This window comes from Rattus norvegicus, chromosome 13 (assembly GCF_036323735.1).
Source record: "Rattus norvegicus strain BN/NHsdMcwi chromosome 13, GRCr8, whole genome shotgun sequence".
Taxonomy (NCBI): domain Eukaryota; kingdom Metazoa; phylum Chordata; class Mammalia; order Rodentia; family Muridae; genus Rattus; species Rattus norvegicus.
This window is the reverse complement of record NC_086031.1, coordinates 42,882,342-42,900,660: the sequence shown is the minus strand read 5'-3', so window position 1 is coordinate 42,900,660 and position 18,319 is coordinate 42,882,342. Positions and strand designations below refer to the sequence as shown.

General features: G+C 46.6%; 1 long non-coding RNA gene across 2 annotated transcripts; it reads right to left on the bottom strand.

Annotated features, from left to right (window-relative positions):
* Window positions 1–427: 427 nt before the first annotated feature.
* Window positions 428–13,298, bottom strand: LOC102548908 (uncharacterized). 2 transcript variants are annotated; one of them, XR_010057191.1, is made up of 4 exons: window positions 13,058–13,298; window positions 5,650–5,758; window positions 3,847–4,030; window positions 428–1,272 (listed from the first exon to the last, which is right to left on the bottom strand). It is a non-coding gene; the product is annotated as an uncharacterized LOC102548908 (long non-coding RNA). The 2 variants fall into 2 exon arrangements; XR_001840813.3 differs by having other exon boundaries at window positions 428–4,030.
* Window positions 13,299–18,319: the final 5,021 nt, after the last annotated feature.

Here is an 18,319-nt window from a genome sequence, read left to right as displayed (position 1 = left end):
GAAGACTGAAATCTCAAGGATCCACAGACGCTTGAACGAGATTGGGCAGGACATAGTTTAGAAACAAAGCAGGGAATGAATAAAGGTTGTGAGGTAAGAGAAACCATGTAGATCATGTAAAAGTAAGTAGAATTCTTTAGTGGGAACCCAGAGGATGACAGTATTGTGGGGGATGAAATGAAGAAAAATATAAATTACAAAGGAGGGCCTTTTAAACCATGCTAAATTTGTGTTATTTCTCCTAAAACTAGAAATAGTTTAATAAGGAAAGCTATAGGTCTAGGTGAACACAGCATATCACTCTGGTTCTAGAATTTTATTGGAGGAATTGGCTACGGCCCTGTGATGGCCTTTGGTTTGCTCTGTCCAACCTTGGCTCCATGGAGGCCTGGGGACCTAGCAGCGACCCCCTATAAAGAATGTTAAGAGCTGAGCTAATATTCCAGTATTCCAAGATCTCATTCTGTTTCCAGAGCCCCCAACACACACACACACACACACACACACACACACACACACACACACTCTCTCTCTCTCTCTCTCTCTCTCTCTCTCTCTCTCTCTGTGTGTGTGTGTGTGTGTGTGTGTGTGTGTGTGTGTGTGTGTGTGTGTGTGTCGATGCACATGTGTGCACAGCAGTGCATGGGAACATCTGTTCATGTGCATGGAGGTCAGAAGACAACCTTGGTTTCTCACCTCGAGTGCTCCCCACCTTGTTTGGTTTTTTGTTTTCTTCTTAAGATGGCTGGTTCTTTATGTTTAAGGTGGTTTTATTCTCATTGGTCTGTGGGTTTTAGAGTAAGCTACATTGACTAGCCAGTGATCCCCAAGGATCCATTGCCACCTCCCCACCATTGGGATTACAGAACATGCCACCCAAGCAGTCTCTTTACATGAGTTCTGTGGACTGAATTCAGGTCCTCATGCTTGTCCCCAGCCCCAGAGTCCGTGCATTTACAAGACCTCTCACGTGCTGTGTTTAGGAGCCCTCTAGAGGAATTAGAGCTCAGACAAAGGGAAAGTCGCTATTGGTGGAGTTGAAGTAATGAGCAGGATTCCACACTGGAGATAAAGAACATGAACTCCAGGACTAGCTTGTGCTTCAGAGCTGAGCATGAGCTGAGCACACTGGCCTGTGCTGGCCTTTGACCGGCAAGACTCCTTCGTCACAGCTTCCCTGGGACCTAGCACACTGTGAGCACAAGATAGGAGGACAGCATCTCTTCATATCGGGTACCAACTCCATGCTCACCAGAGTCATCCATCAGCGATCTGGGTAAATAAAAGTCCAGAAAGTTCATGGGTTCTCCTCCCCCACATCACATGGCTAATCTAGTCCCTTAGTCCCCTGGGCTTCGACCCTCAAAGGTCATTTCTAGTGTTGCATAGCAATCTCCTCTGAGATAAGAGTTTCCACCTTAAAGTGAAGGTCCTTAGGACCTAGGATCTGCTAAAGGAAAGTGAAGCACTGTCTCCTGAAGGATGGTCTTTAAAACCGGGACAGTAAACAACTCAAAGGATCCAGGGGTCCTTGAACCTGACCAGAAGCATCAGGCTCCTTCATCCCCACATTTATATAAACTGTAGGAATGGCTGAGAGACCCTCAGACAAGGAGAGCTGCCTTTCTAGGAGACACTCAGACCAGCTGAGGGGTCTGGAAGAGACTCCACTCTGTCTAGCTGCCTCCCAACCATGCAGTGAGATCCAGGCTTCCTGTTTTCATGAGTGGTCTGTCACCCATTCCAGATTTTAGTGATGTAACAGTCCTTGAATTGTTTCTGTTCCTGTAGCCCTCACCGATATTCCTATAAGAACCCCCTCGCCAAGTTACACTTTGGCAATATCCTCGCTTCGGTCTGTCACTGTCGCCTGTCTGAGCTTAAGAAGAGGTGTGTTCTGGTCTCCCCAGAAATCGTGTCGTACAACACCTGACAAAACTCTTCAAGTGAAATTTGGGTGATTTCTCTCTCCTAGATGAAGCGTACAGCTAAGGAGATAATCATGGGTAATATTCATTCCAATGAGAAACAATGTCTCTAAAACCAGTGGTTTGGTTTTGTATTTTTGTTTTCTGTTTGCTTGTTTCTAATTACCTTGGGAATTTACAGTCACCAGCTCTAGTCTGATAAATATTGCTGACAGAATGGCAGGCCTTCTGGCTAAAGATGCCAAGCGTAGCTCATAATCCAATTTTCTGAGCTATAGTCAACTGTAAAGAACTAGTTGAAACGGGAGGTGTAATGAGGACTTATTTCCCCATACACTCCCTAATTAGTGAGAGGGTTAGGGTCAACAATCTCCTTGGCTTGGTTTTGTTCCCTTTGGTGCTACTAGAAAAGAATTTGTTATTTTCTACAAGGTCAAACAGGCGTAAGAAGAAAGCAAAACCTTCCTTAATGAAAAAAGAAGAAGAAAGCCGTTTGAATAAGTATAAATATTGATTAGATTCTATACAAGTGCCTGGAAATAAATTGATTCTCTAAAACTACCTGAATACATTATTTATTGCACCTGTCACCAAAGTGAGAGAATAGTATATTAGGAAAACCAGGGGATTATAGGATAGCTTTAATTTTATTTTTCACATTGTGCATGCATGCTTGTGTGTGTGTGTGTCTGTACATACATGTACACACATGCCGATGCCAGAACTCAACCTTGGGTCTCATTCTGCAGGGGCCATTCGTCCTCAGTTTTGTTTTGTTTTGTTTTGTTGTTGTTGTTGCTTTTTATTTGTTGAGGCATGTCTACTCACTAAACTCTGGGACTGACAACTCACTGGGCCAGTCAGCCTCAGAGATCCCCTTGCCCGTTTTCCTAGCTCTGGGATTACAATATTCCACTACTGTACCTATCTTTTTATGTGGGTTCTGGGACTCAGACTCAGGTTCTGAAGGGACTTGGTGAACACGGAGGGCCTTGACCTTCTCCCCAATTCCCTCTGCCTTGAAAAAAAAAAAACCTATTAGATTACATTTCTAGTCATGAAGGTTTATTCCTTTATTTGGTTACTTCCTCTTCCTGAGGCTGGCTACCAAGGTCTAGCTATCAAGGTACTGAAATTCAACTATCAAAAGCCCCCTTTGGCTCACAATGAGCCTTCAGTCAACCTGAACATGGGAGGATAGTTCCAGAGCTGAGACAGTCTTCTGGGTACACGACTAGAGAAGATAACAAGGCCAGAACAGAGCTGGTCACTAAAACTCTTCATGGTCTCACCAAATAGCCAATCAAAAGAAAGTGTACTAATGTTACTGCTTTGCTCCTACCAATCATATTAGAGGTTACCTAGTCCTGGAAAACTCCCCTAGTCCTGCATAAAAGCAGGCCTACAAGACCCTCAAGTTGTCACCATTTAGATGAATGGTTGACCCCTGAGTGCTGGTAATTTTTACAGAATGAACCGTCCTTACCTTTGCGTATTAGTTGAGTCTGGGCTCTTCCTTCAGCAATTCCTCTAACAAGTTAACATGTCCAATTAAAATTAAACACCTCATCTTAACACAGGGTTCCCCCTTTACCTTTATAAACTACCATTAGCCTATAGGGCACATCTGTATCCTCCCTAGCGAGAGACAGTCCTTCATCCCACCCTTGGTCCCTCGCCCTTGTCCTCCATATTTCTTTGCCTCGTATCACCTGTCCTCTGTCCCCCTGGGGCAAAGAAATCTCCTTTGTGGAGAGAACTTGGTCTTAGGGTACTGAGCCAATACCGATCTCTCACAGGTCCTCATGCCGTAGCCCTCATTTTTAAAGTGAGAAACCTGAGTCACAAAGAATGTAGGTAATTTCTCTAAGGGCGCATGTCTGCTGAGAGGCTGCAGTCTAGATTCAAGGTCACCCACCAGTCATTTGTATTGCAGAGTCGACGCCCAGTGACAATTCTTGTGGAATAACTCTTGGGCGTTCAGTGATGATTGAATGAGCATGTTGACAGGAAACACGAGGGTCCTGGAGAGAAGTTTTGGGGACCTTTGTCCACCTGCAGGAGTTTTCCCCTACAGTCTATGGAAGTAGAGACCAGCCACCCTGTGTGTGCACAGAGAACACATGTGAGAGCGATCTCATAACCAGCCATCTCCAGCAAAACCTTGTTTGTGGAAGAAAGGGTGACAGGAAGGCAAAGAACAGGCCATTGGGGAACAGAGCCCGAATGCTGGCTGGGACTTCTCTTTCTACCCACTCTGCCTGCTCAGCAGGCCCATATATCACGTTTCCCTCAGACTGTTAATTAGAGAGACACCCGCCACCCTGACACAACATGGTAATTATGAAAACAGAGCACTGTGCACAACATAACATGAAAATGAACTGACATGCATCCAATTAATTAAACTTTCACAGCTCCGATCGGTTTTAATTAGGGAAGCTATCCTTTCCACTCTCCCCTCGATCAATAAATGAGCTTTGCAATACATACATATTTTTTAATCAATTAGCAAACAGGAAAAAAAGATAGAAGGAGTCTATTGCTGGGAGCATCATGAACTCTTCTACGGCAAGCCACACCCGCGTACGCTGTTCGGTTTTTTATTCTCCACTAAGTTTACCACAGTATCGAGTTTGAGGCTCTGCAAACTTGTTTCCAAGTTGTAAAATGGGAGGGGTCCGGGTCAAAGCCCTGAAAATGATGACTGCATTGTCAATGCTCAGTATCTGTCCTTCTTGTTTACAGATCTAGAAGTGCATTTAAGACCTGGTACGACATCGGCAAGGCGCTGAGCTGTGTGTGCTGTTAGTACATGGTCTGGATACTCTGACCCTGTTCTTTCTCCCAGCACATTTTCCTGGGCCATCCCCACAGCTTCTCAATGGCTGCTCATTGATCAATGGGGGTCAAACAAAGGAGACACTGGCTAAGCCCCTCAGATCAGTTATCTCAGCCTGAGACATTGGCAGTCATACATGGTGCAGCTCGATCAACCCCGTGTGCTGTATCGTCTGCACTCCTCAGCTGATTCTTCAAATGGGTCACGCAGTGCTGAACTCCTGTGCAATCTACAGGAAGGGTTTGAAATCCCGACATCAGGGAGACCTAGAATACTGAGGACCTAGAATCCTATTGAAGGCAAGAAGATGGAAATAGACACATCACTGGGGCTTCTTGGCCACCTAGCCTAGCCTGTTTGGCAAATTCCAGACTAGTGAAACATGTTGTCTCAAAACAAAAAGTAGAAGGTGCCTGGGGAAGGACACTCAAAGTTGTTCTCTGACTTTATAACCTCATATGCCTATATGCCTTCACACACACACACACACACACACACACATACACACACACACACACACACACACACACACACGGGGTGGGGAGAACTCTTCTGGTAGTCATAAAAGAAAAATACAAAGTAACTAGGAGAAACTAATATCCCAAGTTGGCTAGTGTTGGTTCCCCATGTTTGACGGGAGAAGAGAACACATCCCGGCATCTTTCACGTTGCCTCTAGAAACAACCGTGAGATTGTGCTATTTAGTTCAACTTTAGAAAAATTTGACTTTTGAAGTATGGACCTGAAACCGTGACTCAGACTACCTTTAAATAACATGGGTAGAATCATCCTGCACGCCAGTCCAGAAAGCAGAAAGAGAAGTGGAGTTTCGTTGGTTGTCGTGGTGGCTCAGCGAGGTCACCAAACGCCTTTACCCACCTGCTCCTTCCTTCATCCTCAAAGTCGGTTTCATCTTCGTCCTGGTTGCAAGACAAGTACCATATCCAGGATGACGGAGTCCAGAGGGCACAGAAAGATCATCTTCTCCCTATGTGCAGAAGAAGCAATTATCAGGCCCAGAAACTCCCTGAAAGCTTCTCACACTACTTAGGTATCTTGCCTCATTGAAGTCTGCCATGGGCCTAAGGAAGAAGAGGATTCTACAAGCCACTGACTCCTGCATCCAGGCCAGCATTGGCATTGCAAATTAGTCAATAATAGCATACTAAGCAGAGCTAAAACTCTTCACCGAGGCTGAGGAGATGACTTGGCTCATAAAGCTCCTACTACTGAGGCACAGAGACCTAAATTTGATCTCTTTAACCTACATCTAAAAGCCTAGCATAACGATATGTGCTTGTAATCCCAGAGCAACAGAGGCAGACAGGCAGCTTCCTGGGGCCTGCTGGCCATTCCGCCTAGCCAATTCAGGCAAGCCTTGGGCCATCAAGAAACACTGTTCCAGAAAACAAGGTGCATGGCACTTGAGAAGGAATGTAACTTGAAGTACACACACACACACACACACACACACACACACACACAACACAGATACACATAAATAGACTACACACACATCTTTCACAGGTCTTGGCTAGCACCTTTGATCAACTACTCATCAAGGACCAGAGGTAAAAATATCTTGGCTATTCCTGAACTGCAAGTCCCCACACCTCTCTGATGCTGGGATTACAGGATTACTGCTTCTTGTGGTACTGAGGATGGAACCCAGGATTTCATTCAGGAAGGTAAGAGGATCAGGATTTCAAGGTCACCCTCAGCCACATAGCAAGGTTGAAGCTGGCACGGCTTAAACGAGGCACTGAGAAAACAAACTACATCACCTCTTCTTGCTGCTCACATCACACTGCTTCATGATTTCCCATGACGTAACATCCTGACTACATGGGATGTAGGCTGGGGGCCCACTGAATAGCAGTATTCAGAGGACATGAGTCAAGTCACAGAGATGTCTTTATGGGAGGGTTAAAGGAATCCTTCATCTCGGGGAGATATCTCAAAATTCCACCTCTCATCTAATGCCCAGAGGCGCTCAAACATCTCTGATGGATGATGTCTTGATGATAGCACACATCAGCTTCCTGAACATAAGCAGCCCCAGCCACAAATATACCCACCATCAGCATCTATGGACACTGGCCAAAGGAAACTTTCCCAGAAGTCTATTTTCCTGAAGACCCCCCAGGGAAAGAACTTTGATGGGGATGGAATCTACTCACTAGAGTGAAGGTCACATTCTTCCACTTCCTGTAATGACCTCCAGATGCCTTTAGGTTATTTTCTTAAATGTGGGCTGAGAAGACAGCTCATTGGATACAGAGCCTGCATCCCAAGCCTGAGGACCTGAGGTCAGTTCCTAGAACCCATGTAAAAAGCCAGCTTGGCAGTATGTGTCTGTAATCCCAATATTGGGAAGGTGAAGAGAGGAAGATCCCCGGGGCCTGTGGACAGCCAGACAGACAGACAGCCTGACAAAACTCCAGGCCAATGAGAGGTCTATCTCACACAAAAAGTAGAAGATGCCTGAGGACCAACACCCAGGGTTGCCCTCTGACCCCCACACAACATAACTTTTTGTTGGAAGCATGCTACCATGATGTATTAGGCAAGCACTGCCTGGATATTCAAATAGAAACATTGGCAGTATAATAGGCTACAAAATTATACAACTACTGACATTGGATTTGCATATTTTAGCCAAAAGTGTGCAGCGTGCAGATTATTTAAATGTTCAGACTATGGGGATTGGATTAGTTGTAAAAGAAAGAATGTGGACACTGTAGTTTGGTTGAGTCCATCTGGGGTACCCTCCCAGCATGGGTCAGCATCTGTAGTGCATGAGACCCAGTCCTACGGCACTTCCCCAGGAGCCACTGGCCCAGGGCAAACTAGGACCAGTAGTAGCTCCCTACAGGCTGTCTATGAAAAGAAATATACTACACACTGCTTTAAAAGAGCTGGAGTCAGACTTGGCTTTCCTCTGGGTACCAAAACCAGTCTGAACATGTTTCTGCTCTGGGAGATGCCAGCATTCAGGAATAGCTCTATTTTCTCTCCAGCCTTCCCTTCCTCCCACCTCTCACTTCCTCAGGGACTGACTGCTCAGAACATCTAAAGTTGGTAATGTCAAAGCTTGTGTGCAAACAATGCAGTCTGGACCACAGGTGCCTTCTTCATCACCACCAAGGAACAATTTGGAGGGACTCCCTGGATGAAAAGCATCTAACGGTTTAAGTGCCAGCCTGAGGACCACGCCTCCCATGGCAAACTCAGGCTACCGAGTGCACCTTCTCTGTGGTGTAGTGGTGTAGTGGGTCTCTCCCAGATTCTGGCAAAGTTTCTAGGTATTATGTCCTTCCAACACATGCAAGTGAACAGGTAGAGTGGACGCTACGGACAGTGGAGGATGTCTAGGCACAAACTGGCCAAGTTAACCTTGTGGAGTAACTATTGGGGTCATCTCCAGCTGTCACCGGTCAGCTTTAGCTAAAGACAAAGCCTGGCAGCAGTGAAGTGTCATTTGATCCTACGGACCAGCCCTCATTTTCACCACAGTTGAGGTCGGATGAAGTGTTGCCGTGAAACTGAGCCCAAGACGGGTCTAGTCACAAGAGATGACAGCTCTTTATCACACAAGGGACCAACACCAACAGCCGAGCAACATCTGTGCATCAATTAGCAGCAAAGACATCCCTCCTGGGGTGAGGGGACAACAGAACGTTAGAATTGTTCTTCCTCTTTCCACCTGTGCTTCCTGAGGCCCACAGAGCCACAAAGAGGACACCCCACAGATGGTTTGGGGTACCACAATTACTGTTGTTTCAACAACAGTCTAACTGGCTCAACTTCAAAGAAAAAACCCTGCTGGTTAATGACAGCTAAGCAGAGGAAGCAAACAGCAAAGGAGAGAGATAGCGTGTGTGAGGAGGGGCCTTAGTTCTGGCTTTGTTAGCTGTTGGCCACTAGGATTTAGAGTGAGACTATTCCTGTGTAACTCTGCCATTCCAATAATGAGCCATTTGTGGAACCCAAACACACACACACACACACACACACACACACACACACACACACACACACACACAATCTATTTCAACAGAGGATGGCCCTCCATTTCTGCAAGCAGGGTCTCAGACCACAGGCTGTAGTGGGTTTGCCTCAACACCAGAGGGCGCCCTGTGGTCATGTTTCCCTCTAGGTTACGTGACTTCTGAGTTTGACAAAACCAAGAGTCAAGCGCAGAGCACAAAAGGATTGGCTGTTTTGTTTTCTTTTGCTTTGCTCTGCTTAAATAGTCCTCTTGGGATAACATCAGACTCTTGCCCTACATAATTATTTTGCTTTGAGCAATGTCCTCTGACCCATGCTGTTGGGAACCCTAAGAGAGAAACGCTTTTCTACGCACATCGCTCTTTCGTTATGACACTTGTTTGTGTTTGCTAACTGCTTGTTTCAGAATGACGACTCAGATCTCCACAACTGCAGGCTACAGGGGAGAAAAGTTTCTCACCAGCCTGTCAGGGTTCACAGGACTGACTAGACTGTGGATTTCCCAACCGCACCTTCACATCCACATCCCATCTGCTCTTCAGCCTTCCATCCATCTTTCCAAGGAAGGGCTAACAAGCGCTAACACTCTACGTCGCAGAGAATGTCGGTCTTCACTCACGGAGTGACTAGATTTGGTCATTCCTATAGCCAGAAGCTTCATGTGCAAGCTGAGTGGCTAAGGCAGATGGGCCCATGAACTTGAATTTTGGTTTTGTAAAATGCTGTCGTCCATCAAAATAAACGAAGGGTCCCTCTCATACCCCAACCACCACTTCCTTCTTTGACTTTTCTCAAGTCATACGCCATACTTGTCCTTTTGTTTCAGGCAGAGTATCATGGGGCTCAGTCTGGCTTCCAGCTCACTGTGTAGATCACTATGATCTCTCTTACTTGTTTTATATTTTTCCTGTGCATTTGGCTCTGGGCATGTGTGTGCCACAATACTTGTGTGGAGGTGAGAGGACAATTTGCAAACACGGTGCAAACACCTTTCGCCGTGTGAAAAAACCTTGGCAATCAAGGAGTGAAGTTTGGCAGCAGATGCCCAAGGATGATCTTGAACACATAATCCTCCTGCCTCCACACCTAAGTGCTGAGATTGCAAGCGTGCACCACCACACCCGGGTAACCAATTTCTGGGATGGAACACGGTGTTTGTTTCCGTTTCAGGCTAGATGATAACTACTGATTAACCCACATCCCCAGCCCACACCACCACCTTTTTGACAGTTACTTTCCTACACGGCCCTTGACATTTTGCACCATCCCTTCCAGTGCACTGTCTCCCCAGAATCTCATAAATGTAGATGGCATTTCTCACATCCATACAGACAAAGCTGAGAGTCTATTCTGTTTCCCTGTGTCTGGAATGTCCCTTCATTATAGATATACTTTTACTATTTATAGTTGATTACTCCTTTATCATATTGCCCCAGTATGGGGTACCCAGAGGAAAAGGCTACACATAGCATGGCGGCTGGGATCTGTCTTGAAGTGTTTGTATCTCCAAAGCTTCACTGGGTTCCTGACACACAGCAAATGTTTCATAAATGTAGGTTAATTTGGATCACTTGCACCCATTTGACAGATAAGGTCATCGAGGCACACAAAGGGACTAAGTAATGCTTTATTCATGGTTTGAGGGAACTGACAAGTACCTGCATCAATAAACAGAGAAGAAAATGTTCCAGCTCTGGAACAGGCATCCAGAGAGGTGCACCCACAAAAGAGCAGGGTACGATCCAGAAACTCAGATTCCCACAGTGAAACTGGGTCCTGCCATCTCTGGCTCATGTAGAGTAGCACATGTAGAATCATGGCACAGTGATCCTGAACCTTCCTAATGCTGTGACCCTTTAATACAGTTCTTCATGTTGTGGTGACGCCCAGCCATAACATTATGGGTTGCTACTTCATAACTGTAATTTTACTACTGTTCTGAATCATAATGTAAGCACCTGATATGTGATCTATATGGGAGGTCACAACCTACACACTGAGAGTCACTGTATGCCTTCATCCATTTCCTTATTGGGAAAGTGTCACCTCTACATTTGTACAGAGTCACTACACACATCACATGATGCTTTACATAGAAGTGAGAAGCCTTCCTGTTACACCAGCAACCGGAAGGAAGGGTAGTACTGAGTGAAGGCATTGCCTGGGCTGAGTCTAAAGGAGCAGAAGGTAGGGAATGGGAGGACCAGGACTGACAGTAATGGATCCAGAGACTATAGCATGGAGCTGGTCAAGTGCTTGCCTTGCCTGGCGTTCAAACCCTAGAAGCCATGTAAAAGAGCCAGGTGTGGCAACCCATGCTTACAATACCCAAGCCGGGGAGGCAGAGACAGGTGAATTCTGAGGACCCAGGGCCAGGTGACAGAGCCTGCTTGGCTAGTTCCTGAACAGGAAGAGACTGACTCAGGGAGAGAAAAGTGAGACAGCAGATGACGAACAGCACCCAAGGCTGTTCTCTGGTCTTGAACATCACATGCACCACGCACACATGAAGACATGCATGCATGCATATGCATACAAACGCAATCATGAATGCATGTATGCATGTGCACATGTACACACACAGGTGCTACACACAGAGACACATAAAAACACATCGTACACACATATATGCAGATATATACTGTACACACACACACAAACACGCATCATTCTCTCACACACATATAAATACACACTAAACACACACACATATACAAACATGCACCTTACACACAAGCACACAAACACATATACTGTGTGTGCATATATACACATACAGACACACTGTACAAGTACATAAATATGCACATTATATACACACATGCAAAATACACCATTCTCACACACATACAAATACATACCTTACAGACACATACCTTACATACATACATACAAACAGGCACAAGTCACATAGGAGAAATCAAGGGGCAGGCACAGCATACGTGTTCTCAGAGAATAGTATCAGGAAGCAGGAAGACAGCTTTTCCCACGACCTGTGCCTGTTTAACAAAGGGAGGTTTGTACTTGAGAAGGAGGCAGGGCTGTCCCCATCCCACCGGTGTCTCATTTCCTTTCTGAACTCCTCCCCCACGTCTCTTCTCTTTGCTGCTGAAGTCCTTACATAAATGGGGTCTTACCCTATAATATCATGCCTTCCCACAGCATTCTGAGCTTGTACACCACAGTGAAAATGCTAATTACACACAGAGCATTGTCTGTCTCCTTTACCCACTACAAGACTGGGAGGTCTAGGAGCGAGGCTCTGAATTCTGCTTTTCAGTGCTGAATTTCCCCAAACTGGCATATAGTAAGTGATCAATAAAACACCCGACGGACTGTTAAATGAAGATCAGCAAAGTTTGGGCAAAGAGGGACAGAAGAGGTGGCTCAGCAGTTATGAGTACTCAATGCCATTCCAGAAGACCTGAGTTTGGTTCCCAGACGCCCAGATCGGGCAGCTCACAACTTCCTGGGACTCCGGGCCCAGAGGCTCTGACACCTTTTCTAGCCTCTTTAGGCATCTACACGTGCTCTCTGGGGCTCTGGGTATCTATGATGACAGGGAATCCCTCCAGGCTCTACTTTCTATGTGCTGTGGCTGCCTCAGTTTAGCCTACACTCAAATGTGGTGGCAAACTGGTACCTTGGCAGGTGGGAGTCAGAGTGGGAGAGAATCTCCTATCCCTGTGAAAGATACAGCCTCTGCGTCTGAGCAGCTGACCCTGCCTGCCTCTGGAACATAGCATCCCAACGCCCTCTCAGTCGAAACCGAAGATGTTTTTCTTTCCATGAAGCCTGTTCCGAGGAGCATCCCTCTCCCTTCCAGGACCCAAGCTCCTTGCTCCCCTCAGAAAGGCCTGAGTCCCACCAGGGCTCGGCTCTGCTTATATCCATCTCAAGAGGGGAAGATATATGGATCTCAGAAGGGACAATGGCAATGGTCACACAGCCCAAAGCCACAAGGGAAGCCCCTCGTTGTGACATTAGCCAATGTTGGAATGCTTCCATTTGATCAGAAATCTCACTACGTTTATAAGTGTTGGATTCCATTCACCACCACCACCCCATCACCACCACCCCCCCATCACCACCACCACCACCACCACCACCACCAGCATCACCATCACTCCTAGGCACAGGACTAATTCCAGATCATGGCAGGACCCAAGTCATGGAGGAGTTACATAAGCAGCTCACTGTCCCCTAGTTTAATTCCAGTTCAGTTCTGCTGTAAATCTCACCCCACAGGCTACATACTCATTACCCAGGTACTAACCTGGCTCGATTTCCTTTCTGAGTCTCTTCTTCAGCGATGAACTCCTTCATCAGTCAGGCTTTGTCATAGGAGGGTTGACCTGTGGTCTGTGAGCAGCCAATCTTCAAAAGTATTACAAACACACTCTCCAAAATGTCTCTCTCCTCTCGGTCTCTGTCTCTGAGTCTCTGTCTCTGTCTCTGTCTGTCTCCCTCTCTCTCCCCCCCCTCTCTCACCTCATACATTCTCTCTCTCTCCCTCCCACCTCTCTCTCTCTCTCTCTCTCTCTCTCTCTCTCTCTCTCTCTCTCTTTCTCTCTCTCTCTCTCTCTCTCACACACACACACACACACACACACACAGTCCTAAGTACACTTTCCCTTTATGCTCGAGACTCTCCCCCTCCCCCACAGCACTTCTCCAACTCGGACTTACTCTGTCATAACCAAGCCTCCTGAACAGTTTGCCAGCAGTTTCTCCAGGGGGCATGGCACCCGACAAGACACTGACACCGAACCCACTTGACACAGCCAGTGTCCTTTATAAAGTCCACACATCTTAACCATTCAAACGTGCAGGGATGGTTCTATCAGGTTTGCATCAGCTTTGAGTCTAACCCTTCAACATGTCTCGCACCTTTAGACCAGGGAAAGCTGCTCTCCTTGGGTTGGTAGAGCTTCTACTGCCTGCTCCGGGCCCATGTACTCATGAAGAATGCTCAACGGAAGTCAGAGGAAGAAGCTTGGAGGCTAAAGGCCATTGGTGCACATGTCCACTTTGTTTTGTCTTGATGGAGATCACATACAGCCCAGTTCTCCCACTAAGCTTGGCCCCAGTCCTGGTCATTTCCTTCTTGACCTGGAATTCCAGCACTCTAAAACTACAGGTTTGGAAATAGCTGATATACTGAGTTTGTACGGTTGGCACCATTATCCCTTTAAACTATTTGTTTCTCGGACTCCTTGTGAAAACATCTGCTTTGCTCCAGATTTACAGACAACAAGCGAGGTGCAGTCACTTCCCATAACCTACAAATGACTTGGGAGAGACAGTTGTATTTGGTACTCTGCAAGGCTGTTGTGACAGTTTCAACTGTCAATTTGTCACAACCAAGGGTCACCTGAGAAGAGTCTCAGTTGAGGAACTATGTAGTCAGATTGGTCTGTAGACATGTCTGTTAGGGATTGTCTTGACCGTTCATCAACCAGGCTCACTGTGGAACCCGTTCTCAAGACTGGACTCTGGAGAAAGCTGGCTGGGTGACACTCTGGGAGACATACAACACGGGTTCATCCGCTTTTCTCTGCTCTTGACTGTGGATATTATAGTCGCTTTGAGTTCCTGACTTGACCTCCTCTTCATGATAGACCATGACGTGGAATCCAAATAAACCTTCTCCTCCGGTAAATTGCTTTCGGTCAGGGTGCTTTATAAAATTAGGGACATCTGCCTTACACCCTCTCTCTTCAGGACTTCAGGCTTACAAAGCGGAGCCTTGCTCTTTCCCTCTCCTAGGAGCCTGCCTCAAAGATCGATCCAGGAGCCATTTATATTCAGGAGTGAGAAGAGACCGCATTTGATGTACCAGCAAACATTTGTATTCTCATCTGTGAGTGGAATGCAATGCCCGGCTCTGTGGGTACTTGATGTCTAATTGTGCCGCAAATCCAGTTTGATTGGCCGCCGTGCTTATTTATTCCCTGCATTATAATTGCTTAGATGCACCGGACCCACCGAACTTATAAATGGCAAATTAAACAAGAGGCGAATGTGCTGGCTGGCGTACGGGACATATTGATCCAGGTGGGGCTGACGCAGAGCATAAAACAGGCCTTTGAACGGGCAGCCAAACTTTCCAGAACTATTGATGGTTTCCCCCAAGGCCTTTCAATAAGCGCACGTCTGCTCTTGGCTTTTGAATTGCCTAACCTTTGGGTGGTGAGATCGCAGCACGCTGTTTTAATCTTTTCATAATGGACTAGAGTTCAATTTGGAAAAAAAAATCAAAATGAAACGAAACAAAAGAGCATGTCTTCTGAGTGCTGCAGGCAGGAGGCTAGAAGGGTTCCAAGCACCTGTAAAGCCTGTACCACATCCTCCATCAAAACTCACTTCAGCTTCTGCTGATCTCTCTAAACAGAGTCCTAGGAGCAGCAGCAGAGGAATCACCTGTTGGAGAGCAGGGGTGGAGAGGGGAATGAGGGGAGGAGAGTAGAGGTGGGGAGTGGGGGAGGGGAGTGGGGGAGTGGGTGGGAGTGGGGGTGGGGGAGTGAGGGGGTAGTGTAAAGACCTGAGTTCAGATCTCCAGCACACACAGAAAACGTCAGGCCTGGCACCACAAACTCGTAATTCCAACACTGGGAATCCCTGGCGAGCCACTCTCACCAAGTCAGTAAGACACTTTATTCCCAAAATAAGGTAGAGGCTCTGGGGAGATCTCAGCAGGTATAAGCCCTTGTCTCCTAGCCTGGCAACTGGAGCCCAAGCCCAGGACCCACCTGGTGGAGGAAGAGAACTGACTCCCACCATTTGTCCTCTGACCTCTGCGTGGACACTGTGACATCTCCCCTAACTCCCCCAAAAGATTTTTTTTTGAGACAGGATCTCCTATGTAGCCCAGGCTGTCCTGGCATTCACTATGTAGACCAGGCTGGCCTTAAACTTACAGATCTTCTTATTTCTTCTTATTTTGTCCTCCAAAATGCTGGGATTAAAGGTTTGTGCCACCACATCTGGACAATCTAAAGAACTTTTTAGGGTGGAGAAGGGTTGAGGAAGAAGACACTTGTTTTCAAGCTCTGGCCTCCTCGTACCCAACCCTATGGAGAACGTAAACAAAGACCAAACCAAACCATGACAGGTAAGTTCTCTGTCCCGTTCTCTGCACATCTTGCATCTTTACACGATTGGAAGCAGTAACTTGCTGGTACCATCCACCTAATAAAAGTATGCTATTTGTTGGGTAAAGAGCCCAGGGAAAGGGCTCTGAAAAGGAAGGAGGGTCATGGAGAACCCAATGTACCCTCCCTAGAGGCCACCTACTTCCCGTTTGCCCAGAGCCGGCTCCTCTCCCTAGCCATAGCTGAGTATTCAGCCGGAGCATCTAAGACTCGGATTTCTGGGCTTCTTTCCAAGAGTTTCCCACCCAGAAAGGGGCCAAGGGGCTGCAAGTTCTTAACAAGTCACAGGCAATATCAATGCTGTTGGTGCAGGAGACGAGCTTAGCAAGCCCACACCCAGGGACTGGGGGTGGCTCAGCCAGTAAAATGCTTGAATTACACTTAGGACCTGAATTTAATTCCCAGAAACATTAAAAAAAAAAAACAGTCAGACACAGTGGCATGCATCTCTACTCCCAGCCCTAAGGATGTGTAGACAGAAGTATGCCTGGGACTCACTGGCCAGTCACTCTATTCTGAGTGAGCTCCAGACCAACGAGAGTCCCACACACCTAAAGTTATCCTCTGTCCTACATGCTTGTGTGTGTGTGTGTGCATGTGCTCAAGCAAGTACGTGTGTGTGTGTGTGTGTGTGTGTGTGTGTGTGTGTGTGTGTGTGCCTCTGTTTTAATCCCACCACCCATAAGGGCAGCTCACAACTATTTGTAACTCCAGCTCCAGGGATTCTGACAATCTCTTTTGTCCTCAGTGGGTGCCTGCACTCACCTATACACACTCAAACAGATGCACACACATATACATGATTAAAAATAAAACAAATCTTTCAATTAAATCTTTAAAAAAAGAAAGAAAGGAAGGAAGGAAGAAAGAAGAAAACCTGTGCGTGGCAGGCAAGACTCCACCCCTGCTGTCAGCCTCTGTCTGGCCTTGCATAGTATTCAAACGTTTCCTTTAAACCTCTCAAACCTTGGCTCAAAACATTGCCCAAAGGCGGGTCCAAAAATAACTACAACCAGGATGAGAATGAATTCTTTTCCTTAAAGGCATAGGGAGGTCACTGCTCTGGCAATGTGGCAGTTACTTTTTTGAATCAGTGAGCAAATGAGGAAGGTGTGCCCAGCCTGAGCAGGTAGAAGAATTGGGTCCTTTCTGGAAGGTTGTTCCACAGACATTAGCAACAGAGGTTGCCCGGCCACTAGATGGCAGTGCTCAATTGACGTTCAGGTAACTTGGGCTGCTGGCCTCTGATACCCACAAGGACAATAAAAACGGATGATGAATTTGATGGACTAAAATAGGCTAGCTTTACTCCTGGGAAACTTGGCATTAAACAAATTCATTTAGCAAATGCAGAGCCTAGAACAATGACTCAAAACGGGGCTGCAAGCATTCCGTTCAGTCTGTAAAGGCAGGCCTGAAGTTCCCACACTTAAATTAGGAAGCAGGGAGCCAACTGGTCACATGGGAAACAATGCGGCAGAATAGTACATCTGTAGACCCCCCGAAACCTCTGGGATAAGACATTTGGCTGTTACAATGTAACTGATAGTAACCTGAAATTGGATACACATTAAAGGACGTATTAAAGTTTTCAATCCTAAACCAGGCCTGGATTCAAGAGGCTAAGACAGAGGGGACTGTGAATTTGACACCAGCGTGGGCTACAGACTGAGAATCTGTCAAAGAAATGAGGGATGAGGAAGGAGAAAGGAAGAGAAGTGAAATCCCAAGGAGAGGAGAAGCTTAATCCCTAAACAAGCAGAAAAAAAAAAAACGGTTTCAATACGTATTTTTCCTGATGGCCAGTCCAAACAGGGCACACTATAAATAACAGGCAGTGTTTTCCATGTCAAAGTGGAGACTCTCGGCTTGTGAGCTGGAAAACTAATGAGCTACAAGCATGTATGAAGTGAGGAAGCTGTCAGCACGTCCAGGGTGGGTGGCGGCCACAGGGAGCAAGACCATCCAGAAAGCACAATTGCTACCCCTCGTCTCAAACTGCCACCTTAGCCGTCTCTCGCACGAGCTGCATGCAGATGCACGCGGGTAAAAGACCTGGGCTTCAGAAAGTAGTCAGGATTCCAATAAAAACGTGGGTGTTTTGTGCAGGGATTATCTGGATAATTGCTTCCACTTTCACTGGCCATGTAGACAGAACCTCTGAATGTTGTACGGCCCTTTCCTTTATCTCCTGTTGATGACATCAGTTGTTACCAGACTACACTGATCACTGGAGTCACCCAAGAGCTTTTTCCAAAACTCAAGCCGCCCCCAACCTTTGCTACAAATCTTATGGAGCAGCGGTGGAATGGCAAAGCCATGCTGGTCTCTAACATACACACACCACAGGCTGTGTACACGCACTGTGGGCATAATTCCTAGGC